The 27,761-nt window shown below is 34.4% G+C and overlaps 1 pseudogene; it reads left to right on the forward strand.

The window, feature by feature from the left end:
• The window catches only part of LOC143640997 (coiled-coil domain-containing protein 34-like), a 33,311-nt pseudogene extending 24,847 nt beyond the window's left edge, over positions 1 to 8,464 (forward strand).
• The last annotated feature ends 19,297 nt before the right edge of the window (positions 8,465 to 27,761 follow it).

Raw genomic sequence — 27,761 nt, forward strand, 5'->3', positions numbered from 1 at the left:
CTTTCTGTTTACATTTTATGGTGTGTGGTCCTCTGCTGCCTCCAGCTTCATTTTAGTTGTATATTGGGGTGCTATTTTCTCTAAGTCATTTTCACTGTGTTTTATCAAAAAATCAGACAAAAAGAATTTAAGTATACATTAGTAAGATTGCTTTCTTCTAATATGACTGTAAATTGTGAAATCTTTTTAAAACAATTGGTTTATCTCATTGAGTACACTTAATATTTGTGTTGTTATGCTAATTTATTTTCCAAATTAATTTTTTAGACATTAATACAAATTTTGAAAAAGGCCTCTACTTTCAGTGTTTTAAAAGTTATTTCAAAATAAAATTGTTTTAAATTCTCAAAACACACTGATATTTTATTTGAAAGACTTAATTCAAATCAACAAGGTGTATGATTCATAACACTGTTATCAGTGTATCATTCATGCATTCAACAAATGTTTACTTAGCTTTTTCTATGTGCCAAGTAGGCCCTATTAGAGGAATTAAAATAGAAAGTCAAAAACTTTAAGTAGCCAGTTGTTTATTTCTTTCACTTTTAAGAAACAAATGTTCTTTCAGGGCACCATTTTAGAAAAGGAAGATCAATTATTGTCCTCTGTGATATAGAACCAGTGTGCTAGAAAATCCAAAGCCACTTAATGGCTGACTGCTTTCTCAGTAGCAGTGACTATTCTGACTGCCTGCTGTGCAATAAAATACATCTTATTTAAGTTTATGAGTTTGACAGATATATGTACCTGTATAATTAATATGCACCAGAGTCAAGATAATAGAATGTTTTCCTTACTCCGGAAAGTTCCCTTCGCATCCAACCCCCATTCCCTTCCAATACCCAGCCCCAGCTCCAAATATCCTGGTAATCTTTCTATTCTGTATATAAGATTGTGCTTTCCATACTTTCTTAAACGCAGAATGAAAGAATGTTTTGAACTTCTTTTTGTTGAACTTCTTTTGTTTTTAAATATATCCTGATATTTGATATATTGTTGATTCATTTTTATTGATTAGTAGTCTCCAATGAAATAGCACAAATTGTTTATCCATTGAATTGTTGATGGTCAGTGGATTGTTTTCCATTAGGAGATATTATGAATAAAATTCTATGACCATATATATACAAGTCTTTTGTAGACATTGTTTTCATTTGTTTTGGGTAAATGTTTAGGAGCTGAATTGTTGGGCTATGCGGTAAGAATGTGTTTACAAGAAATTGTCAAAGTATTTTCTAAGGTGCTTATACCAATTTATATTCCCATGACTATTTATGAAAGTTCCAAATATTTTACAACTTTGGCAAACCTTATATTTTCAGTCTTTCATTTTAGTTCTTCCAGTGTGTATAGTATATACCATTGTTTTAATTTTCATTTCCCTGAGATCTAATGCTGTTTCGAATCTTTTTATAAGCTCATTATATAAGTCTTTCAGGGATGCCATAACCAAATACCACAGACTTCGGTGGTATTAACAACCGAAAATTTTCTCACATCCCAGAGACTGGAAATCAAGATGGAGGTGTCTGCAGGTTTGGATTCTCTTTAGGTCTCTTGCATGCAGATGGGTTGTCTTTTGGTTTTTCTCTGTGCACACATATCTTTAGTGTATTTTCCTCTTTAAAAAACATCAGTCTTATTGGATGAAGACCTCATTTAAGTTTTATTAACTCTTGGAAGGCTTTATCTCCTCACACTGGGAGATAGGCCTTCAACATAGGAGTTGAAGGGACACAATTCAGTTTATTATACTTATTGACCATGGTAGGCAAGCACTCTACAACTGAACTACATATGTTGTTAGCTTCTTTTGGATTTGTTTTGTATCGGTTTAAGTCTTTTGCCCATTTTCTGAAGGGGCTATATGACTTCTTCTTAACATTTAAGAATCTGTAAGAATTCACGGTTGAGTAAAACTTAGTGGCAGAGAGCATGCTTAGCAGGCTCTGGGTTCAGTCCTCAACAAGCCTCCTCTCCTCCATCAAAAGACATGTAGGAATTATTCTTTCTTTCTTTTTTTTTTTTTTGAGATGGGGATCTTGGTGGTATCACTTTGTTACCCTGGTTGGCCTCAAATTCCTGGGCTTGTCAGGTGATCCTCTTGACTGAGCCTTCCAAGTAGCTGGGAATATAGGTACATGTGACACTGGGTGAATTTTGTACATTTCTCTTCACTTTTTCGTTTCTTTTTTTAATGTGGTGCTGGAGATTGAACTCAGGGCCTCACTCAGGCTAGTCTAGCACCTACCAATGAGCTAATCCCCAGTCCTAGAATTCTTTATATATTCAGACCACAAGTCCAATGTCAGATCAATGCATTGCAAATATTTCCTCCCATTTAATTTTTTTTGCCAAGGACTAAATTCAGGGATGTTTACCTACTGAGTCACATCTCCAGCCAGCTTTTTCTTTTTTGTTTTGAGACAGGGTCTTACTAAGTGGCTTAGGAGGGCCTTGCTAAGTTTCTGAGGCTAACTTTGAAATTGAGATCCTCCTTTCTCAGTCTGCTGAGTCATTGGGATTACAGGTGTGTGCCATCACTCATGGCCCATTTAATTTTTTTCAATAATATATCTTAAAGAGCAGAATGATCTTCCTTCCATTCTTCCTTCTATGGGGATTTAACCCATGTAGACTTTACCACTTAGATATATCCCCATCCTTTTTTTGAGACACAATCTTGCTAAATTTTGTAGGGCCTCCCTAAATTGCTGAGGCTGGCCTTGAACTTTTGATCCTCCTGCTTCAGCCTCCCTATTCACTGGGATTATAGACACGCACCTCTGTGCCCAACTTAAAGAGCACAAGTTTTAAATTTTGACAATATTCCATATTTTATTTTTTTCTTTTATGGTTATGGTCTGTTTGTCTTTATTTAAGAAACATTGTGTAGTTCAAGAGTATAAATTATTTATTGTTTTCTTCTAGAAGTTATAACTTCAGCTTTACCTGTAGGTTTATTTTGAGTTCATTTTAATATTTGGTTGAGTTAAATGTTGGGATTCATTCATTTTTATATATATATTCAATTGTTCCACTGTTAATTGAATAGATAATCCTTTCCCTATCAAACTACCTTGGCACATTGTTTAAAATCAATTGACCATACACACACACACACACAAACACACACATACACACACACATACATAGATCTATTTCTGAATTCTATTCTCTTCTATTGATTTATATCCTGTGTCAGCAGTAATAACTTGTTACTACAGCTCTATAATTCTTGAACTTATAGTTTTTAAAAAATAGATAATTTAAATCAACTTTTATCTTCTTTTCCAAACTTATTTTATTTTCTTTGCACCTTTCTATATGTAATTCAGCATCTGATTCTGAGATTTGCTAATTATGCCTGCTTGAATAGTGCCTGGCACTATTGGAATTTTGTTAAATGTGTAGATCATTTTGGAGAAAATGACTCTTAGTAATATCAAATTTAAATTCTATGAATATGTTTTTTCTTTCAATTTATTTGTCTTATTTCTCATCAGTTTTATTTAGTTTTAATGATGGTATTATGCATCATTTGTTACATGTATTTCTAATTATTTTACATTTTGGGCTATAGAGCAGTTATTTTGCCTTGTTTCTGATATTATGTTGTAACATAAAATTAATTTGTGTAGTCATTTGTTATTATTTCTTCCTTAAATGTACATTGCAAACTACCAATGAAGCTATCAGAAGCTAGAGTACTTTGTGGTAAATTTTGAATTGTTTTATAATAAATGGTTATCCAGATACTATTTCTTCTTGAATTAATTTTGAGAAGTAGTATGTTTTAAGGAGTTTTGACATTTCACTTTGATTTAAATTTTTTGGCATAACATTCTTTTTAGCATTCTTCCATGTAGAAGTCTTTGTGGTCTATAGTGATCTACTACTTACTGTGTGATCTTAGACAAATTACTTACCCTCTTGTGCCTTCCTTTCCTCCTTTGAAAATAGGATAATAATAGTAGCTACCGTTTACTGGGATTGTAAGAATTAAGTAATGGTCCATATGTATAATAAAGTACAGAGAATAGTGTGAGGTATAGATACCAATGAAGTGTTAGTTTCTGTCATTGAAAACATTGTAGGGACTGGATGATTTCTTGTTGGGGAGGTTAGGCAGGAGAGTCATACATCACATATATTAAGAGAGATATATTCCAAGACCATTTTCAGTTTGTAGATTTTCTGCCAGTGAGGAGTAATTAAAACCCATTATTGTTCCATTGTCTATTGAGGTTTTGTTATGAAAAGATTCATTTTCACAGCTAATGGCTGCACAGCAAGAAAGAAATGTATCAACTTGAGGAATTGTGCAAGCCCTGATTTTCAAGACTTGCTTTTGCCGCTCAGCACTGAACAGGACATATATTGTATGTAACTGATGTTTGTTAATTGGGTGTTAATTTATATTACAGTATTTTACAAAATACTTTCAGGGAAGGAAATTCTCTTTTTGGATCATCTTTCTTTGCTCCATGAAAACTGACATATATATATATTCCATATTCCTTTTATACCTTTCAGATTAATTTCTAAAACTTTGATAAAGAGAACAATCCATGCCATTATTTATTTATAATTTAAGTACAGTCTGATGGTTATCACTGAGTTATAGTCTATGTCAAAAATTATTTTTTTTTTCTGAAAAGGGCCAGATCTTAAACATCTCAGGTTTTCTGCCATGCAGTCTCTGTGTGAACTATTCAACTTTGCTTTTGTAGAATAAAAGAAACCATATGCAAATATATAAGAGAAATGAGTTGGCCATACTTATATAAAATGTTGTTTACAAATACAGATGGCCTGTGGGCCGAATTTGACATTTAGCCTTGTTTGCAAGCCTCTGATCTATATAAAACAGTATACCTAAAGATTTGCCCTATTATGTCCTTATATGCAATCTTCAGCAGGCACTATTCATTTGAACTCTGTAACTCACATTTGGTGAATACTTATCCTAGTATTTGTATTGACAAGTTGTCTATCTAGGAAATGTTTATATACATGAGGGTAAACATCCATTAAAATACTAGGATTCAGCAGTCTAACAGATAGTAATATTTATTCACTAATTTATTTAAAGAATATTTATGGAGCACCTATTATTTACTCAGCACTATCCCAGTCGCAGGTATACATTGGTGAGCAAGATCTTTGTCAGTGTCCTAATGAAACTTACAGTCAATCAGTAACTACCTGTTATTGACATTGAACAGGTAATTGCAGTATGTTATATATTCTCATAAACTATATTGTGGCAACCACTGTTACACCACTTATTTTAAGAATAATAGAAGTTTAGAAAATTATTGCACATAACGATCTTTCCTTATGTGAGAATAATTACAGGTATTTAAATTAAAATTTCTATTTTTATTTAAAAAAAGAAAAGAAAGAGAACAAAAAATGAATAAAGAAATGGAGGAGAAAGCAATGAAAGAACTAGGGAAAGAACATTTGCAAGAAAAAGCCAAAGAAAAATATCAAGAATGGTTAAAGAAAAAAATTGCTGAAGGATGTGAGAAGAAAAAGAAAGAAAATATATTTTTATTAAAGCAGCCAGTTAGAATATGTGTTTTTAGTCTTCATAGGTGCCAAGTATATTTTAGAAACAACTATATGATTAGAAAATTGACTGTATCATAGCATAAAGATATGAAAATATCTTTACTTAGATTATGCTGTCTTTAAGCTTCAAAATGAATATGTATTTTTGGTTTTCTTACATTGAGTAATTTCAATAAGCCTATATATTTTTCAGTCGTATTCAAAATTGTTGTAAGTTGTTTTAACTATTTTTCAATATACTTTTATCTAGTCATATTACTGTATCATAAATTACTTTAAAAGGAAGGTGGATTGCTTTCTTTTTCTTGGGTTTGATATCTTAAATTGTTTAGAGGAAGACACATTAATATCACATCCCTGATCATGTTCAATTTTATTCTCAAATTATAGAAATATAATTCAATATTGTGGCCAGTAAGCCATTGAGAGAGGAAGCAACTGGGAGAAAAGACTCAGTAGAATTTGAATGGAATGTTTAGTTATAGAATATCCTTGGAAATGCTTTGGTCTTGTCATTTTAAGGAAAAAAAAAACAATGGCAAGCTGAATTACAAGAGAAAAAGGAAATAGCAGATAAAAAGTTTAAGGAATGGTTGGAAAATGCAAAAAATAAACCTAGTCCAGCTGTAAAGAGCGATGGTTATGCCAATGGAAAACTTACAGGTTAGTTTTTATGTTATGTGGCTTACATAAGTATGGTTTGCAGAAGCAAATTCTATACATTTTGTTTCTTTTTCACAGAAATAGAAACTTATAAAATTTATTTTTCTTTCAAATTAGTATCTTTTAGAAAATTATACTATGTTGGTAGGAATTTATTCATTCTCCATAAATGATATATAAATGTAATGGTTGTAAAACTTCAAACTTACACTTTTAAGCAATGATTTCTAACATTAGGAAATAAATGAAATTCTCAGGGATGAAGTTGTCGTTCAGTCACAGAGCATGTCCTTAATATGCATACGGCCCTGGGTTCAATTGTTAGCATCCCTATTAGTGCTCTTACATTCTTGGATGAAAAAGCCTTACTCAGGGTGTTTTTAATGGTTCATCTTGCCTACCCTTTTTCTAACCTTCTCTAACGCAGAGCTTCCAGTGTCTTTGGCACATTCTTTGTACAGGGTGGGATATAGATAGCACATGATCAAACAGAACCAATTGGCCTTTAAGCTTGATCTGATGATAAATGGCATTGCATGTTTTTCTTTGTGCTTTATGTTGAAAGCTCATACCTTGATGACAGCTTCCCTCACTTGTTTAAATGATTTATTATTAAAAATACTCCCATTCTGTTTTGTTCACACAATGGAACATATTCCAGACTTTGTTTTGACTATCTTGGTGAAGTGTGCGTTGACATATTATGCAGTCAAAGTGGGCTGCCATGGTCTGAGAGACACATTCCTGCTGTCAGGATTAGGCCTCTCTTATATGTCATAGAGGTCATTCATTATATCCATTAATCCATTTTAGCTACTGAGGATGGCTTCTTCCTCCTCCTTCTCCTCCTCCTTCTACCCCCACCTTCCTCCCTGCCACCCTGCCTCCATCTCTTTCTTTCTTGCTTAAAAAATGTCAATAAGCAGTGATTTTAACCTAATGATTAGATAGTAAAGCTAAGATATTAGATGGGAATATACATATTGACTAGAAATTAATTGCTAAAACAATGGACTATTTTATTAAATTACTTTGCTTTTTAAATGAGTTTAATTATTTTTTATTTTATTGGTTCTCTTATTTATACATGAAGGTAGAATTCATTTTGATATAACTATACAAATATGGGACATACCATTCTTATGGATGTACATGATAGTGTATTTACATACATTATATGAAAATTATTTTGAATTCATTTCATTCTTTTATTTTCCTATCCCCATCCCTTCTCTTCATTCTAATAAGCAACATATTTGTCTGCATGCTGTACTTCCCTTAAGTCTTTATTTTTTATCCTATCATTTTTATGAATTATGAAATAAAGGAATTTGTGTGCCTATAATGACCAAAGGATTTGAAGATAATTTACAGAATGTTCTTCCTCACATAGTTATTATTGTCAGGCATCACAAGTTTTAAACAGTATGTTCATCAAAAGATGCTCTCTAATTAGTAAAAAGATTGCACTGATTCTGTGAAATCATATTAATTTGAATAACAGAAAATCAAAATTCCCTGGTTCTAAACAAAAATCTTGATTCACTTTAGCTGTATAAGCAAAATATTTTTTTTTGTAAATCTTAGTCTCTGACAAGGGGAATGTAGTTCACAAATAACTCATTTCCTTGATAGGGTTAAGAAAATGAAGATTTTATTAAATTTTTTGTTCTGAAATTAATTCCATAGTAAAAACTTTACAGGTATTATTATTTGCATAGATTTTAACAATATTATTTGCATTCTCAGCATTAAATTTTGTATATGTTTCAACAATATTGTTTGGCTTCTCAGAATCATCTTTTACTACATTGCTATATTTGAAAGTGTTAGTTTTTTAAATGTATTCAGATTAGCTTGGTGTGTCAGTGATAGTTTGCTTTTTTGACAGTTTAACATTTTCTAGGAATTTTAAAATAAGTAATTTTTCTCAAGAAGTTTAGTTGTTTTGTTTTGTTCTGATTTTTCAATGATTGTAGGTTTTTACAGTGGAACTTCTTATCCAGAACCAGCCTTTTATAATCCAATTCCATGGAAATCAATTCATATGCCACCTCCCAAAGAAGTTAACAATCTATCAGGAAAGAAGAATTAAACACCTGTGATAAGAGAGCCACACAGGTCATCTCTGGTAATTCATAAATCCAGAAGCAATCTTTGCCTTGGAACTCTGTGCAAATGGAAAGATAGTATATGTGGAAAATACTATGCTTTTACCTAAAGCTACTTAATTTTGAAATCAAAAAGATTTTTTATTTCTCAATCAGCAAGTTAGTACTTGATGTGATTATTGACATACTAATTTTTGTATTTTATATGGAGTCTGAAGGATTATTTGAGAAAGGTATTTTTTACGTTTTGGTTTTTCTTTTAAGATTGATCTTGGCATATTGTTTTGCATGATAAATCTAACAATTTTGTTTAACTTGTATTAAAACCACAGTGTAATAACCATAAAACCAATTTTTTCCTGTATTATTTCATACTCTAATTGTTTTCTGATGTTTATGTTAAGAACATAAAGTTAAGATTAATTTGTCCAAATATGCATTTCTAAACTGCATGCTTTTCTAAATGGGTTAGAAACCAAGAATAATCAAAAACAGTCTTTGTTTATGGCTTTTAGTATACTTTTCCCATTTAGATATTTTAAAAATAACTGAGTAAAAGTTTATTTTATTACAGAAATAAGAGTTGGGACTTTCAAATGAAAATCTAAATACATTGTTTTATGCTCTGCACCTTAGATTGATTTATCATAATCTTGAGACCTTAGTAATATTGTGATTTATTTTGTAAAAATACTTACGTTTTAATTGTACTTCTTTTTTAGCTTTGAAATTAGGATTGTCATTGCATTATTTTTTAATATTGAAATGTTAATTGTTAAGTTGTATGTTCCTGAGGTTGAAATCACAGATCTTATTAATAAACACATTTTAAGGATAAAAGTTTAAATGATTACCTAAATAGCACACAATTTTTATTAAATTTTAATAAATGTGCTTTTTAGGAAAACCTGTTATCTCTTTTAGGGCCTGAGAAAGAAATGAAAATTTATTCATTTGAAAGTGATTTATATTTAGAATATATTCCATATTTTTGCCAGATTAGTCACCGGCCAAGTTTCTGGTGATCAGGTAGTATGTTGAACAATGCAAGGACAGCAGAATTTTTTAAGCATAATCATGTAATCACAACTTTAGAAAAATGCACTTCTAAGCATCGAACAATTTGTTAGCAATCAGTATGGTTTGTTTAGTCAAAATGTTGGGGAGATTTAGGTTTAGTTTGTCTGTTTGTTTTCATGCAGTTCTAAGGATTGAACCTAGAGCCTCACACTCACTGAGCTATGCTGAGCTATGATTCTGGCCCTTGTGTCCCTTGACCATATTTCTTACAATTCCTGAAATAGTTACACTTCCAGATAATCATTCTATTTGAGTAAATTTGCCTTTATAGAGAAAATGTAGAATTTTTCTGGAAGCAATATTTTTCTGTTAAAAAATATATATGTGCATTTTCTATATAAAAGCAATTTTGGCTTTATCTCTCTCTCTCTCTCTCTCTCTCTCTCTCTCTCTGTGTGTGTGTGTGTGTGTGAGTGTGTGTGTGTGTGTGTGTGTGTGTGTGTGAGAGAGAGAGAGAGAGAGAGAGAGAGAGAGAGAGAGATGTGTATCTGAAGTATCTGAATTTCTGAGGGTTTCACATGTAGTTGTTATAATAAACATTCTATTTCACAGCTGAGATTAACTGTTAAATATAACTATTCTAGCAAGAGTTTTCATTCAGTCATTAATCATTTTAGTGTATATCCTGAGTTCAATAGATATCAGTAGTTTGAATTTTATTCTTTCTCTTTTTTTAGTACTAGGGATTGAACCTACAGGTGCTTTACTACTAAGAAACATCCACAGCCCTTTTTATTTTTTTTTTTTTATTTTGAGACATTGTTTCACTAAGAGAGAGAGAGTGTTAAGAAAATTAAGAAATTGCAGAGGCTAGCCTCAAACTTGTGATCTCCTTCCTCAGCCTCCCTTGTTGCTGGAATTATAGCTGTCTACCACTCTGCCTGGATTTAATTGTAATTCCCTCTGAAGATTTAATACAGGGAATTTGATAAGGTGTGGTTTATTCTTTGAGATTACATTGGCTGCTCTGAAGAAAATTACTTAATTGGGAGGAGGGTAGAATGGAGGAGGGAAATGTTTAGAAGATTTTTTTTTCATCTAGCAAAGAGATCATGATAACTTGGATTAAGATGGCAACAGTAATAAGAAGTAGAGATCTATTTGAGTTATATTTTTGAGATGAAGCAAACAGGCCTGCTATTATTTGGATATCAGATTGAGAAGGAGGAAGAATCAGATATGACTTCTAGTTATTTGGCCTGATAACTATGTAAATAATGATAATTATGACAGAAATATAAAGATTAATAGAGCAGATTTATGGGCTAAGATGAAGAAAGAGGGAGGTCTTTAAGAATTCAGTTCTGTATTTGTTAGGTTTTCAGCACCAACTTATTATCCTAGTGGAGATGGTAGTTAAATATATGTATCTGATGCTCAGAAGACAGCCAGGATTGGAGATATGAATTTGGGCAACATCAGCACATAGATGGTATTTAAAAACATGAGACTTAATCAGAACACCTAGGAAGAGTTTAGATAATAAGAAGGGTGGGCTGAATATTCTAATTTTTAGACATTAAACAGTCACCAAATCCTGAATCAGCAGCCAGTAGAGTAGAAGAAACCCAATAGAGTGTGATGTCACAGGAGCCATGAATAGAAGTGAGTTGTGAACTCTGTCTACTGCCTCTTGAGGACTAAGACAAGGAAGAACCTTCATTATTGAATTTGGTAAGATGAAAGAAGTTTTTTGTTAACACAATAGTGAACATGTATTGAATCATTTCTACAGTCCTTGTATTCTTATGCTTTCATATGTGCTATTTAATCCTCAAAACAATCTTGTGAGATAGTTACTTTCGTTGTTTTCATTTTATACTTGAGGAAACTGAGATACAGAGAAGTTATATTGCATTAACTGATAGTAAATCACGGAACATGGATCAGAGCCCAAGAAGTTAACTTTCAAGCTTAACAATCAGATTTATTTCCTTTCCTATATAATATATATGAAGAAAAACTGGAATAAAACTATAATGAAGTAGACTTCATAGAAAATCGGAAGTAAGAAAGCAGAGCCCACAAGTTAAAGCCACTTTTTTGCAAAAGTTTTATAGTGAAAGGAGAAGCTAAATGGGATATGAGCTGGAAGGAAATGTAAGGTCAAGGTCACTTTGTTTTGTATTAGATGAGTGATATTAAATGTGTTTCTGCTGTTGGTAATGCTATACTTGAAAGGCGACTTGAAGATTTAGGAGAGATTAGAGAAATGATTTGAGAATTAGAGGATGATTTGAGAAATGCAGTTCTTAAATAGCAAAAATGGTGGCCTATATAGAAGTAAGGAAATTTCTTCTTTTTTATTAGAGAGCACATTTTTCATAGATCGAAAAGTAGCTGGATTAAGAGTATTATAGGATGGGAGGGGAGGAGGGGATAGTAGAGGATAGGAAAGGTAGCAGAATACAACAGTTACTAACAGGGCATTATGTAAAAATGTGGATGTGTAACCGGTGTGATTCTGCAATCTGTATTTGGGATAAAAATGGGAGTTCATAATCCACTTGAATCTAATGTATGAAATATGATATGTCAAGAGATTTGTAATATTTTGAACAACCAATAAAAAAGTAAATAAATTAATTAAAAAAAGAGTATTATAGGAAGTTGATGTAGGTATGAAGTAAAGGCAATATCATCTGCAGAAAAATTGAATAGGTTATTATAAGTTGGAGAAAAAGGTAATAGAGAAATAAGCATTTTGGAGAGAGAAAAACAGAATTTTAGAGAAATCAGAAGAGCCAATTGGCATTGGTGCTTTCCATTTGATATTTTTGGTAATAGGGTAAAACCAATTAGCATTGTTCTATCATGTTTTTCTCCATTTATGGAGAAGAGTTTAGCTATGTGGATTTAGGCCCAGAGTAAGGTTTATTGAGGATTAGACAAGTAGACAGTTGGATGGAAAGAAAGAGGAACAAAGCAGTTAAAGAGTTTTCAGGGAGTAATTATAGTTCTGGAACATGATGTTTCACAAAGGATGGGTAAAGAGGGGTGAAACAGAGGAGGAGATCTTTAATAGAAAAGTGTTTGTTAAGATGTCACAAAGGTTAAGTTAACTGGAAGGAGACTGGAGAGGCAGGAGCTTGCGGTAGAGAGTAGCAGTGACTGTATCCAGAGTATAACCATGGCAGTGGGTGCTCCAGATAGAAAAAAAAAAAAAATATATACATATATATATATATATATATATATATATATATATATATATAGAGAGAGAGAGAGAGAGAGAGAGAGAGAGAGAGTGTGTGTTAAGGAAATTAAGAATTTGGGAGGCCACAGTATGAGGAAGAGGATTATTATTTTTAAAGATGGGTACTAAAATTGCTGAGAATATGGCACAAGTAGTGTAAAAGAGGAAGACAGTAAGCCAGGTACCAGAATTTCAGTGAAGTGAGGTCATGTCTTAGCCAAATGACAGTCAAGAGGAACAGTATGGGCTAGTATGGTCAGATGAAATAATCTTCAGAATATCTGGCAGTTTTGAAGGAAGAAGGGGGGATAAAGTTGTTTGAAAATAATATTGGAAACAAGGTAGGGGGAGAAGACACCTATCTACCAGTATCAAGCCTCAAAGTTACAGAGGGAAAACAGTATTTTCAGGAGGTTACTACAGGCATGAACAACTTTCAAAAGCATGCCTGTAGTAGGATGGTTTGGATGGGTAGCGACCAAAGGCAGAGCCACCAGTAATAATACTGTGGAACTATTTCAGGGAGAGGTGAGTGAGGATCAGACAAGGCCAATAGGGTTGGAGAGAGATGTTTGAAAGATCCATCAGTAGCAGAACTTGCAGGGCTGTTTTAGAACAATTGATAAGATAATTGGTAATCATATTGGCAGAGAAAGAGAACACCAAAATGAAGGACAGATTTGGGGGGAGGAAACTGAAGGTCTTTTTTGGGAGGGTAATAGGAACTGAACTCTCAGGAGAGATTGGGCAATAAGCCACATCCCCAGCCCTATTTTGTATTTTATTTAGAGACAGGGTCTCACTGACTTGCTTAGAGCCTTGGTGTTGCTGAAGCTGGCTTTGAACTCTTGATTCTCCTGTCTGGGCCTCCTCAGCTGCTGGGATTACAGGTGTGCACCACCATGCCCAGCTTTTTCTTTTTTTTAAGTCAAATAGTACTATTTTTTTTGTTAGGAAAAAGAGTATTTTGTTTCACTTCTCACTGTCTCTTAGTTCTTCTCTCAGGAGGATATTATAAATTTTTTCCTTTGGTTATTTTCTCCTATAATATGTTTTGTTCATTTCTCCCTTAGAATCCTGTTTGGCAGTTGTCGGTCTTTATGATTTAATTGGGTATTTTAAATGTTGCTTTTCTTCTATCTTACTCCTACCACCATGACTCTCTACCTAGTGAGGGGACTATTTTCTGAGAGATTTCTTTAATATTATCTTAATATTCTTATATAAATTTTTATGGTACCTTATTTTTAAATTCCAAGCATTCTTTTGTTTGTTCCTTTTTCATAGCATCCTATACTTATTTATGGATATAACATCTTCTCATTTCTAAAAACATTAATTACAATTTTTCTTCTATTTTAATTGGCTTTTTTTGCTCTGTATACCCTTTCCCCTTCATTTTATCATATTCAGAAGTTTCCCTCAATTGTTTATTAATCTATGTGTGTCTTTATATTCACAATACAAATCCCTGTCTGTTGGTGTTTAGCAACAGGTCATTAAAGAGCTGAATAGAAGCCGTGTGGGCATAGGTAGGGCTTGTCAGTGGTGGATAATTTTGTTGTTTGTGGTACCTCCAAAGTGTTAGAAGTCATTTCCCCTGGGCTGTAAAGTTTCTTAGAGAAGCAGCTTCTAATTTTCTAGGGGGACATGAGCCTGGTTCCAGGGCCTGGGATGTGATAAACTAACAGTCCATAATATATAATGAACTGTGGTTCTGTGTCTCAGAGTTCATTATACATTATGTACTGTCAGTTTATTTGGTTACAGTCTTGGCAGTGCATAAACTGTCCTCTCCTTGGTTCTATAGGCAGAATTAGTTGTTCTTCTCCTCCTTTTCCTTCTCCTCCTACTCTTTCTTTCTTCTTTCCTTTTGTAATCAATGCTTAGAAAACTTCAGATGGTTAATGAGAAAAGATAGGAAAAAGGCACCCAGTGGAAACAACTAATTAAAAAGAAGAAAAAAATCAACTATTGTAATGTCCTTAAAGATGAGAAAAAAATACTGCATTCATACTGACTTCTAATTCAGACATTTAACCTCTATCTGCTTTCTTACAAAAGTTTGTTGGAATTTTTAATTAACCACTGTATTCTCTTCTGTAATCTTTGTCCTTGTAAATTTGTATATTTTTCCTTCAGGAAATTTCTTAGCTATTATCCTAAGGAATGGGACAGAAAGGAGATACTTGTGTGTGATTAATCTGCTATGTTCAATTGGACTTCTTAAGTTTTATTTTGAGCATATTGCTATAGATATGCTTGTGGAGATAGAGGGATGTTCCAAGAGTTGAGAAATTTCACTTAGTGATAGATATTTAGACCTAATCAGATTAATATCATTATTGAAGCATATCCCAAGAAGTCTGAAGCATGACATTATTTTATTTGTTCACTCAACATGTAACTATCAAGCGTCCACTGTGTGCTGGCAAGAAGATGATGGACTAGGATGGAATGTGAGGAAGGAACATAGATGTAAGGCAGAGAGAAAAAAGCCATTGAAGAGCACCAAAAGTGATTGGAGGAGGACATGAAGAGAGTTCTCCTATAGTGAGAGTGGGTACTTTAAGAAAGGGTGAGCAGAAGGTATTCTGTAGCATCAAGTAAAGCTAAGGTTCAGGGAGAATGAGTGAGTGAGAACTTCTACTATTTACTGAATCTCTAACATGGTGCTAGATTCTGGGTGAAGAAGACTGTCCTAATCTGAAAACTGTAAGAGCTTATTACATGCCAGCAGAGATAACAAAAATTAATCTTATACTCGCCCTATGAGGAGGTGGCCCTCAGAGTGATTAAACAGACACAGGATGAGCCACCCAACTAAACAGAACTTCAAAGAATTAGTAATCGACTCAAAACTCAGGTGTATTTCAATATATAACCTTTTTTTCTTTCAAAAAATCCATAGATGTTATGTTAGCTTTTAAAGAACAAAGGGATTTTCAGAGGGTTTGCACACATTGACATTGACATATTAATACAAAATTACAAAGGAAATTTGAAAATTCTTAGTCATTTGTAAAGAAAATCCAAAGCATTTCATGGGAAAATATACTTTGAGGCTTTTGATGTTAAAATAGTATATTTTGTAAATATAAATAGTATATTTCTGTGACCTCAAAGTCTGAGGTGACAAAATGGGTTATTTATTTGAAAAACAAATTTCCAGTGAACTAATTGGCAATTTAGTGTTTACACTCTCATTGACTTGCTTACTATGATACTCATGGCCCAGGTGAATAACAAAAATATGGAGTAGTTTACAACAATTACAACTTAAAAGTAAAAACTAATTTTTCTTTATTGAAACAGTAAACAATATTTGTGTTCTTACTATTGCCCATTAATATCCTAAATTAAATCAAATTTTGGCTTGAGAAAAACATGCCCCCCTAAAGCTACTTTACCTACCTACTGTTAATAATGGCAGTATGCCTGATAGAAAATATTTTTTCAGAAAGGACAGCAGTGTCATGGATTTCCTCTTAAAACTGAGAATACATTCAATTATCTGTCAACCATAAGAAAGCTGTGCAGGGGCAAAAGTTGGCAAGGAACACTACCCTTTTTTGCCTAGAAACGGCAGAGCCCTTCCATCCACCCTGTTTCCCTTTTCTCCTTCATGTTCTTCTAGCTGATAGAATCATCACAGAACTTAGAAAGAGGATAAGCCTCTCCAGCCTAGCTTTTACAACCCTGTGAAACACCTGAGGGCCAGAGGGAGATGGAATCTCTCATTGTTCCTTTTTAGTGGCAACAAAGGGTAGTGTGGGAGTGGAATGTTTTCTTAGTTTGATTAAATTTACCAAAACAACCACCTAACCCCTACCTGTCTACAGCTCCCACTCCCTCAGCAAAAGGCTTTCCTCCTTTGGTGTAGGCTGAGATGCAATGTGCTCACACAGATAAATCTAAAATGTGAATCAGAGAAAGTGTCTCTCAGTAAAAAGCTCACCAGTTTTATCTGTTCAATAAAGACCCTATCCTGGATGATCTCAAAACATCTTTTTGTATGCTAACACTTTATTATTCTGAGTGATTATTTTTTGTAATTGTAGGGTGCAGATGTTGGTTACTAATCTCTACTAAGGACAGAGAGAGCAGCAGCATTTCCTTTGTAGGAGGGTATGTGTGAAATAAAAACAGCTTCCTTCAGGGAGTCTTCCTATGGGCCATGCCCAGCTCCTCTTGGGAGGTAGTAGGACTCAGGAGAGCAGTAGCAACTCACCAGAGTTTGAGTACATGTTTTGTGGGGACTGAGACAAGTCTTAACCCCCTTAAGCCTCAGTTGATTCTTAAAAAAATGGGCCCAATAAAGCTTAGTCCATTGGTGGATGCAAAGATTAAAGTAAAGTACCTAATACAATGTTTGGCACATGGAATTGCTTATTATGTCATTTGACTGTACTTATTAATAATGGAAGTAGTATATGCCCTTCTTAGTTTGAATAAATTTACCAAAACAATCACCTAACACCTACCTGTCTACAGCTCCCACTCCCTCAGCCAAAGGCTTTCCTCCCTTGGTATACAATGAGATGCAAAGTGTCCACACAGCTAAATCTAAAAGGTGAATCAGAGAACGTATCTATCAGTAAAATGCTCACCAGACATACCCATGTACAATTTTCCCAATATTTTGTGCAGTTACAGAGAATTCACCATTGTTTCCTCATCCCAGAGTGGACCCAGCCTCAGTTTGCAATCACAAGTGCTTTTGAAATACTGTCAAGTATTTGACATTTTCTTCACTCAATTGTAGTGTCATTTTGCTGTTGTTTTGTAAAATATTGGGTCTTCGGAAGTTGCATGATCAGATATCTATCTGAAAATATGTGATGCTTTAAGGATTGACTATCTTTTAATGATGTAGATAGAACATTTAGTATAACCAGTTTCTTTGTTTTTATTTTGTAGTACTCTTCCATTTGAATTTCATGAAGGAATTCAGGATCATGTTGGTTTTCTCTGACTAGGTTGTTTTACCTCATTAAATTTGATGCTTGGTTAATATGTCTCTTGGAAACTCATGTAAGTTGTCTTTGGTGGAAATGATGGGAAATTATTTCTCACATTTCATAAGAATGAATTAGAAAAAATTCTCAAAGGTTGTCACTTTATTATGTCTGATTCGATACTCTAAGAAACAGACACTAAAATAATATTAATCATTCAAGAGGTTATTTGGGTCATTGCCTGGGGGTAAATGGGAATGAATCCAATGAATGCTAAGAGACCACAATGCTAGTCTGGTCCCTGTGGAGGAGAGAAGAGAAGGATTACAGTTGGGTAGTAAGAGTCTTATTACAATGCAGTTCTAAGAAAAGTTCCACCAGTCTGATGAGTTTTCCAACCAAAATTGCAGAGGTGTTCACTTGCAGTTATGGGCCTGCTTTAGAATCCCTTGTCTGCTGAACCACAAGCAAGAAGTAGGCCACTGGCAGGGTGGCCTCAGATAAAATACTGCTTCTGCAGTAGATATGAGACTCCCATTTCCATGGCCACTACAATTTTATTGATTCCCATAACCTATGTTACAGTCTTATGTTCTATGTAATTAACATTTTCTCAGCTATTGGTTCACAAAATTATCGAGATACTTGACAGTATTTCAAAAGTACTTGTGATTGCAAACTGAGGCTGGGTCCATTATGGAATCAGGAAATAAAGGGACAATTTCTGTGTAAAGAATTTGAAAATAATAAACTGACTAAAATATTCTGGTCTTTCTTTATCACCATTGGTGGTAATTCTAAGTGATGTCACTGATAAATACTTCACCTCATCAGGACAGAGGACTCCAGCCATCACACCCCCAACCCTTAATGTCACTGCCAGGCTTCCTTTTTCTCTTCTTTTTCTTTCCAACCATGAAAGTGTGCCAAAAAAAAAATTGTACAGTTTTTCTCTCCAGATTCCTGAGAGGAATGTACTTAAGAGCATCTTTGGGAATGCTAGATACTGAAGGGCTTTAATGTTGCAGTACTATATGGTTTCAAAAAGTGAAGACATTATTTTATTTATTTATTTATTTATTTATAGTTGTAGTTAGACACAATACCTTTATTTATTTATTTGTTTGTTTGTTTGTTTATTTTTATGTGGTGCTGAGAATCAAATCCAGCTAGGTGAGGGCTTTAATCACAAAGAGTTTCTTAAAGAGTGGCCAAGGAAGCCCTCAGGCGCCAGGCCTAGATTTTGAAAGATGGTAGATTTTGGCTTGGCAGAAAAAGGCACATGGTAGGCTCGTAGGGTATAGGTAGAGTATTCAGGGCTCAGAGGATAAGGAAGTATAAAATATATTTGGGAAATAATCAAAAAAATGGTGTCATACTGGGTATTAATAGAAAGTAGGACTAGAAAAGTAAGTTGGAATCAGAATGTTAAGATTTTTTAATGCCAGTTTGAGTAGTATGTGCAGACAAGTTTAGAAACCACTGTCTTAAAAGTTTTCAAATATGACTTCTCTCCATACCCACTACTATGACAGTAGTCACAGGTCACTTCAATTACTTCCTGTTCAGTCATTTTGCTTGTAATCATCCCTCATAGTTATCCTCCCCACAGCAACCTGGTGATCTCCCAGCAAAAGTAATATGACCATGTCAATGCTTCTGCCTTTATCTTTTCAAACATCTTCAATCCTTTTTTACCTCCTGGCTCCACAACATTTACCAGTATAACACAGGCAGGTCCTTCGATGAGTATTGTACATGGTGATTTTCAGCCTACTTGGATATATACCCCTTGGAACAGTGTTTAGAATCTTGGGAAAGAAACTCTTTGTTGTCTCCATCATTTCTTTTTTCCCCTGTCACCTTTTCTTCATTCTGAGACATATTCTGCCAAAGGGCTCAATATGGAATACAAAGCCACTTACTGAAGTATCCCTGTTTCTCTAATCTCATCTTTAACCAAGCTCTATTTTGTTACTTTAACTTCTCATACTCCAAACTTCCTAAAATTTCTAGAAGAGACCAATTATCAATTATTCCTAAATTGTGTGCCTATGCTTAGTTCTCTCCTGTCTTTTTAGAATGCCTCGCCATTTTAGCTTCTCCAGTTCTCTCTCTCTCTCTCTCTCTCTCTCTCTCTCTCTCTCTCTCTCTCTCTCTCTGTGTGTGTGTGTGTGTGTGTGTGTTGTATTGTAAATAGACCTTTTATTTAATTTATATGTGGTGCTGAGAATTGAACCCAAGGTCTCACACATGCTAGGCTAGTGCTCTACCACTGAGCCACAACCCAGCCCACTCTAGTGCTTTCTCTTTAAAAAAAAAAAAACTTGAAGTTTTAAAAGCAATCAGCAAATCTCTCAATATGGGGATTATGTCTTTGGAGATTACTCTGACTTCTTACTCTCCTGGGTTGGGACTCTTCTTTTATTATCAAGCTTCCTATGTATTTTTCTTACTAAGCTTGCTGTGTTATACTATAATTAATTGTTTTAATAGGTCTATAATTGTTACCTATGTCCTCTAGATTTTAAAATTTTATAATACTTTGATTTAATTTAGTTTTTTGACTTCAAGAAATTCAGAGAATTATTCTTAACAGAAGCTAACATCAAAATATGTCAATACTGAAAAAAAATTATATATTTTTAAAGAAACTATAACTGCTACATAAAACCATATATATTTATGGGGTACCATGTGATGTTTTCATACACACACACACACACACACACGCACACTCTTTGTGTCATGTTCAAATGGAGGTAAACATATCTATTTCTTTGAACATTTACTATTCCTTTATGGTAAAACCATTTAAATATTCTAGCTTTTTAAAATGTATAGTACATTATTGTATAGTCACACTACTATACAGTAGCACATGAGAATATCTTTCTCTTACCAAATGGCACTTAATATCTGAATCTTTCCCCATCCTTTCCTCTCCCCTACTCTCCCTGGCCTCTGGTAACCACCATCCTACTATGAATTTCTATGAGATTAGCTGTTTTATGTTGGACAGACCTAAAACAAAAGTAATTCGTTTTGTTTAATCACAAAAGTGTGTTTTATACTTGCTGAATTTGGGGAGGGTGTCATCTATCCAAATGGAAACATTGCAACATGATTTAAAAATATGAAATTACACTACATGCTGGAGAACTTAATAAAAAAAGGTAGGTGAAACTACAAAAATAAATTATATATAGGAAGAACAAAGGACTGAAGACCAATCATTAGGGCAACATCTGCCTTCAAAGAGCAGACATTCAGGAGTTAAGTAGACAAAAGATTTGTAGAAGAAGAGCCAGCATAAAGTATAAAAACCAGAAAAAAAGGAGTGTTTTGAGAAGCAGAGATGTGACGGAACTAGTGTTCCAGGTGGCAAGGGGTCTTGTGAGGTTTCTCTCTGGTGACACCTACTCTGGGAAGCAGCATCCACAAAGAAGGAACCACCATCTCCAGGACTCAAACTGGATAAATTTATGGAGGCTCCAATCCCTTTAGCCGTAATCTAAACCCAAGTAGTTCTTGGCCTTTTTGAGACATACAACCTTTTGAAAAATCTCATGAAATCTAATGACTATCCTTAGGAAAATGCACCTGGGTACACATACATATGCAATTTTACTTATAATTTCTCATGGTTCACTCTACCACTACCCGTAAACCATCCCCACTCAAGCTTTTAAATGGACTTCCACATTGCAAGTATGGTTCCACCATCAGATCACAAACAATGCTTGGGTTCTGAGGACAGGTGATATGCTTGAGGATTAAGAATTATTATCTCTATTCAACCCTTAGTAGGTTTAAACTCATGGAGGCCATAGGAGAAATCCTCTTTTGCCTTACCCTTCTAAGGAGCAATGGACTGAGAAGAAGTATCCCTTGGTGCCTGCTAGTCTTTCCAGCCTGCCAATTGAGCATTTTCTGGATTTCTACCTATTGACTAACCAAGACACTAACTTAGGCCTCTAGCTACTGTGGTTCTGCAAGCCTTGGCTGCCTAAGAGATCTCCTCTAGAATTTTAACCAGAAAATAATTTACCTCATCCATGTCTGGCTTTTGGCACCCCTTCTTTTAAATGACTCACCTTCATTTATTCCCTTTTTGAATTAAAGAATTTAGGAAAGCAATGAAAATATTCTGTCTTCCAGAAATAGTTGTTTAAATTTTTAAAGGAAAGGGGAACAGAGTGACAATCAACTTTTGTCAATATTAGCTCAAGGAAAGAGCAGTGATGTGAGAGATTCAGAGAACTGGACAATAAAAAATATTATCTTTGTGATTTATATTATGAAGTTGTTTTTGTATGTATTTTATGATTTTATTTTCTCTGAATTAGCATAAAATATTTTTGCAATAACTGTTTCAAGAGAGAAATCACATGTGTTGGGAAATTATTTTGGGATTCTAAGTGTGTTTATTTGATCTATATGTGTCATTAGTGATTAAGTCTTGATATCTCTTCAAGAGAGAATTTTAGAATTTGATAAATGGAGATTCCTTTAAGTAGAATATGATATTTTGTGATAAAAACTAAATGTAGTGAATGTGAAAAAATATTAGTCTAGAAATAATTATTATAATCAATTTTATATTTGATTTTTGAAGAGTAAAGTGTTTGCATAAAAATCCTGCCCCATTTTATAAGGGGTCTTGGGGGTGATGGGCTAGTCTGGTGCCATTCTGTTGAATTAGATGACTCTGCATTTTTCAAAAATACATAGAACTGTATACCCCAAAAGTAATTTTTCTTGCATGCAAATTTTAAAAATTAACCAGTATGGAAAGCAGACTAACAAATGGATCTAAATGTCTTACAAAAATAACCTCTCTGGAAGGGACATGGAATAAAGGACTTAACCTAAATAACTTTGGTAAACAATGTTTCATCTAGATAGTACAAAGGATCCAGAAGTAAAGACTAAGAAACCATTGAAGATCAAAGAAGACTTAGGAGGAAGATAAAAGCAGTATAGTAGCCCAGGATAGTATAGGCCATAGATGGAAAAGCTGCAGAAATTCAAATGAAGTCTGTAGTTGAGTTAACAGTGTTGTGCCATGTTAGTTTCTTAGTTTTGATAAATGTGCCTTGGTTATATAAATGTTTATACATGGTTATGTGTTAATGTACCATGGTTATAACTAAGAGGAATATGGGTGAAAGGTGCAGGGAAACTCTCAATAATAGTATGTGCTCAACTGTTGTAAGACCAAATTTATTTTCATATAAAAAGTTAAAAAGTGCTGCCTCAAAATCTAGAAATTTAAAAGTTAGGCTTTGTTGATTCTAGTAAATACTGGATATTTTGGTATTCTTCTACTTTAATATGATAGGTTGTCATTTGGTAGAAGACCATTTAAACATAGATATAAATGGAATTTAATTAAAGAAAGAGCTTTATTTTTAGGTCTTAAATAGAAACTAAAACCAAACTGAATTATTTATCAAGGCTAAAACAGGTTATGAATGTGCATGTGTGACTGTTTCATCCAGCATAATGCTTTTGCCAAACAGAACTAGTGTTTGAAATATTTCCAATAGAATATTACTCACAGAGAACAATGCATGATTTCACATTAAATGCATGTTAAGATACTATAATTTCAAGGTGTCAGTGGGGGAAAAAACAGCCTATTGTTTATGTCATTGTATCTTCTATTTTAAAAACACAGGGCTGGTGATATAGTTCAGTGGTAGAGTGCTGGCCTAATGTGCACAATGCCAGAGGTTCCATCCCCAGCCCCCTACACAAACACAGACACACAGTTCTTAACACTGCCTGTTGCCTCCCATCTCGGCAGTGATAATTACTTTATCATCCTGCCCCTGTAAGCTTATGCATTTACATTATCTGGTATGATGTTATGGTTTGGATCTGGAATGTACCCCAAAAGCTTTTGTGGTAAAATCATGATCCCCCATGCAGCAAGGTTCAGGGAAGGGTTTTATAAGCAAAAAATAAAAAAGATTAAAAAACTGTATCTGGCCTTGGCCCCTTCCTCCTCCCCCACTTCTCCACTCCTGCCACCTCCTTGAGCTGAGCAGTTTTTCTCCAATATACTCTTCCACCTGATGTTTCGGCCTTGGAGCTGTGGACCATGGACTGAACCTCAGAAACCATGAGCCAAAATCAATCTTTCCTCCTCCAAGTTGTTCTTGTCAGGTATTTTGATCTTGGGGATGAAAAGCTGACCAACACACCTACATAATGGGAATGGGAATAACTGTTTCCCTTCAATTCCTGCAATTTTGTTCAGTATAAAACTAAATAATTAAGTTTTTACTTAAATTTACTATAACTATATTTTAACTCTACAATATATTTGGTTTTTTCCTCCCTAGAAGTGGTAATTTTCTGATAAATACTGAGAACAGATGAGCTTTGCTTAAATTTTTGAATTTAAAAAGTTGTACAGTTTTAGATCTAAAACTAGAGATAGAGCTTTGTCCCCTTTATACTAATCATTGATTGTATATATGTCTGGGTTTAATTATAGTTGGCATCTCTAGATTCTGAGACAAAATTACATTGCTGAGATGTCATGTCTTTCTGACAGTCCAAAAGTATAATCACTCAAATAAATAATGACTCCTCCAGCCTTTTTGTAACCTGGTCTTAAGGTCTGCCTTACCTCCCCCTCTCTGCCCCCATACTCCTAGTACCCCCTCTGATTTCTCATTACTTACCATTTAATCATTTACTCTAAGTAACATGACTTAACTTCTGTATGGTTGTAACTTACCTCCCTTTTAGATTCTAAAGGCCTACTGAACAGAATCAACATTTTTTTTGTTTTTTTAAAATGTTTTAGTGCAGAAAAATCGAATACGTGCAAATATTTGAATTAGTGACTCATGAAACCAAAATATCGCCCTTTACATTGTTCCTAATTTCTCAGTATTAAAAAATTGAACAAGTTTTAAAGTCTTCAATTTATTTTTCTAGTATAATACAATTAGGATCAATAAACAGTAAGTTGGAAAAGCAAACTATCATGTTATGGCAACTTAATTATTTTTCAATCTAATCAATGTATTTATGTATGTTGATGATTCTAAAAATCTTTGTTACAACTCACCTGCATCTGTATTTCCTTGGCATTGTTTAATGTAGGATCTTGAATTTCAACTTTGAATTCATACTCTAATACAAGAATCTTTATTATTGGTTGAGCCCAGAAATCTGGATTTTAATAAACTGGAGTGGAGCCTTTATGTATTCTAAATTTTGAGAAACACTGGGATTGTTGAAGAAATTATACCTTAATTTGGAATGATTCAAGTACATTAGTTCAACTTAAGTTGTACAGGGAAAAATAAACAGTATAAATTATTAATGAATAATAATTTCAGTGTGATGTTTGGGAAGTTAATATCTTTATTAGTCTACAAATGAACTTCACTGATGTTATATAGTTTTAAAAATTCATTCAACTGTGGAAATAAATTTGACAAATCCCACCTATACTGAGAATTACTGAGATGAAACAATAAAACCACTGAAAAGCAGTTGATGATGGTGCTGATGGTAGTGATAGTGGTGATGGTGATGGTGATAATGGTGGTGATGGTGATGGTGATGGTGATGATGGTGATCATGATGATGATAATGATGGTGGTGATGGTGATGATGGTGAGAGTAAAGATATTGAGCATTAGATCATTACTGAAGGCATCAGCCCTGTTGACGATGATAATTAGCATGTCAGTGTCAACATGGACAGTGATGATCCCTGTGAGGATGTTGAGGAGGAGGAGAAAATTATGATTATGGCTTATGTTTACAATGATGCATTAACACGTAAGTTACTCCTAAGAACATAGAGAGTAGATAACTGACAATCATAGCACAAGGAGTGTACCTTTTTCTGCATACCTGTAATCCCAGATGTTCAGGAAGCTGAGACAAGAGATCACAAGTTTGAGGCCAGCCTGAGCAACTTGGTGACACCTTGTTTTAAAATAGGAAATGAAAAGGCCTGATGAAGGTGATGGGGGTGATGAAGATGGTGATAGTGAAGAAAATGATGATGAAGCTAACAACAATTAGGGAGATATGAAGATGATGATGGTGATGATGGTGGTGATGGTGGTGATGTTGGTGATGATGATGGTGGTGGTAGAGAAGATGATGATACATGTATTGATTATGGAGATATGAGGATGATGATTTTGATGGTGGTGATGGTGATGATGATGGTGGTGAGGTGGTGATGCTGATGGTGATGGTGGTGATGTGGTCACAGTGATGATGGTGGTGGTGATGGTGGTGGTGATGGTGATGATAAGGATGTTGACAGTGAGATAGTCAATGACGGCGTTGGCAATGTCGATGGTGATAATTGTGGTGCCAGTGAATGGTGTGGACCATGCTGATGATAGTGATGATAACAATGAGGACCTCCACAATGTGGGAGGTGAGAGAAGGAAGATGATTTTGGTGATGTTGGTGATGATGACATGGGTGATGTTGACCATATTGATGATTGGATGAGAATGATTTCCCAATATAAATTAGAAGCAGAGATAAAAGGAATCACAAGAATTTGGGGGAGAAAAAAGACAAATAGAATGAAAGAGAATGGATCTCACAGTCTTTGGTATTGCCACCGAGAGGACAGTAGACCAGCCAGTGGTGACATTGTCTGGTTGACTAGTGTGTCTCTTCTTCTAGTTCTGGGCTTCTGTATTCTTTTATTTTTCTGGTGTTGCTTATATTCCCAAGGTGGCGGCTTTTGAAAGTCCATATGCAAAACCAAAGACCTCTGTGCTGAGCATATTTACATGGTTTTCAATGCAAACTCTTCATCTGAAGTAGGGAATCCCACCTGATGTCGCTAGTAAAAAAAATCCCAGAGAACTTGGAGAAATTAGCTAGTTCCACCATTTCTAATACATGCAGAGTTTGGGGGGTAACCTTATCCCTTTAGCGTTGGAATTGCCATTGGGAAGTGGACTTGAGAAATAAGAATCATTGAGCACATTTGCCACAGAGGCTCCATATGGAGTTTGGGTGAAACTAAGAGACTCATTGTACCTGAACTGAATTTGGCATCATTTATCACTTTCTTCAAAGGGTATTGGGATAGGTATGTTTTTTTGCTTCTATTGGATTTATAAATATAATTCTAGAATTTTATAAATTAGCCATACCTTCAAGCTGGCTCTTAAGGCATGGAAGACAACATTAAAGCCAATGAAGAGTTCTTGCTTCTAATTTTCAGGTCGGCCTCTGTCCATGCATAGAAATTGCTAGGTCTAAATTGGATGATTGGGAGAAATGAAGGCTCTAGGTTTTTGGTATCTGAGTTAATAAAAATGGTAGACTTTGTTGTCACAGCTACGACGTGGCACAAGATATATTGTTTAAGCTCCTTCCTCTTCTTTACACCTTGGTGTAAAACACAAGATGGCACCTCAGTCATTAGGTAACAGATTACCATAGTCAATATGAAGAACCTTGGGATGCCATAGAGGTGAACACTGGGTTAAAGGTGTAGCTTGTGGGTAGATGGCTTGCTTGGAAGGCAAAGGGTTGATTTCCCAAGACCATAAATAAATTTAAAGATCAATCAATCAGTCAATCAGATGTGAAAATTAATCTCATGATAGCTATTAATGAGCTCTAGACCTTCAGATCCAATATCTTCTCTCTGAATATCTCATCTGAGATCTATGGACAGCTCCATCATCCCCATATACATGGATGACATGGTAGTAAACTTTCAGGCACATAATAGAACCTTATTAAAAACTTTTCTTATTATTGAAATAAAACTGCAATAATGACCTCATTTTGATTTCCCAACGTACCATGTTGGATATGTGGAATTGAAAGACAAATATTTAGCATCATGTGACACATTTTTTTTGGCATGTGAAAGAATTCAAGGATTTTGGAGGGTTCTCCTTCCACCCATGATGCTGTGAGGCTGGTCCATAGAAGTATTCATGTCAACTGACTGTCTTTTGTGACCGCCATGAACAGGAAGTGTCCATTCCTGTCCTTCCTCAGGATATTGGAGAGAAAGTTCCCATTTCTAATACTGCCCTCACCTTCCACATGGGTGGTAATCGTGTACGATTGAGATTGTACACCATCAGAGAAGTTCATCCTGAAGGGGACAGTGGTCGAAATAATATAGAAATCCCAATGAACTGG

Source organism: Callospermophilus lateralis, unplaced genomic scaffold (genome assembly GCF_048772815.1).
Source record: "Callospermophilus lateralis isolate mCalLat2 unplaced genomic scaffold, mCalLat2.hap1 Scaffold_82, whole genome shotgun sequence".
Taxonomy (NCBI): domain Eukaryota; kingdom Metazoa; phylum Chordata; class Mammalia; order Rodentia; family Sciuridae; genus Callospermophilus; species Callospermophilus lateralis.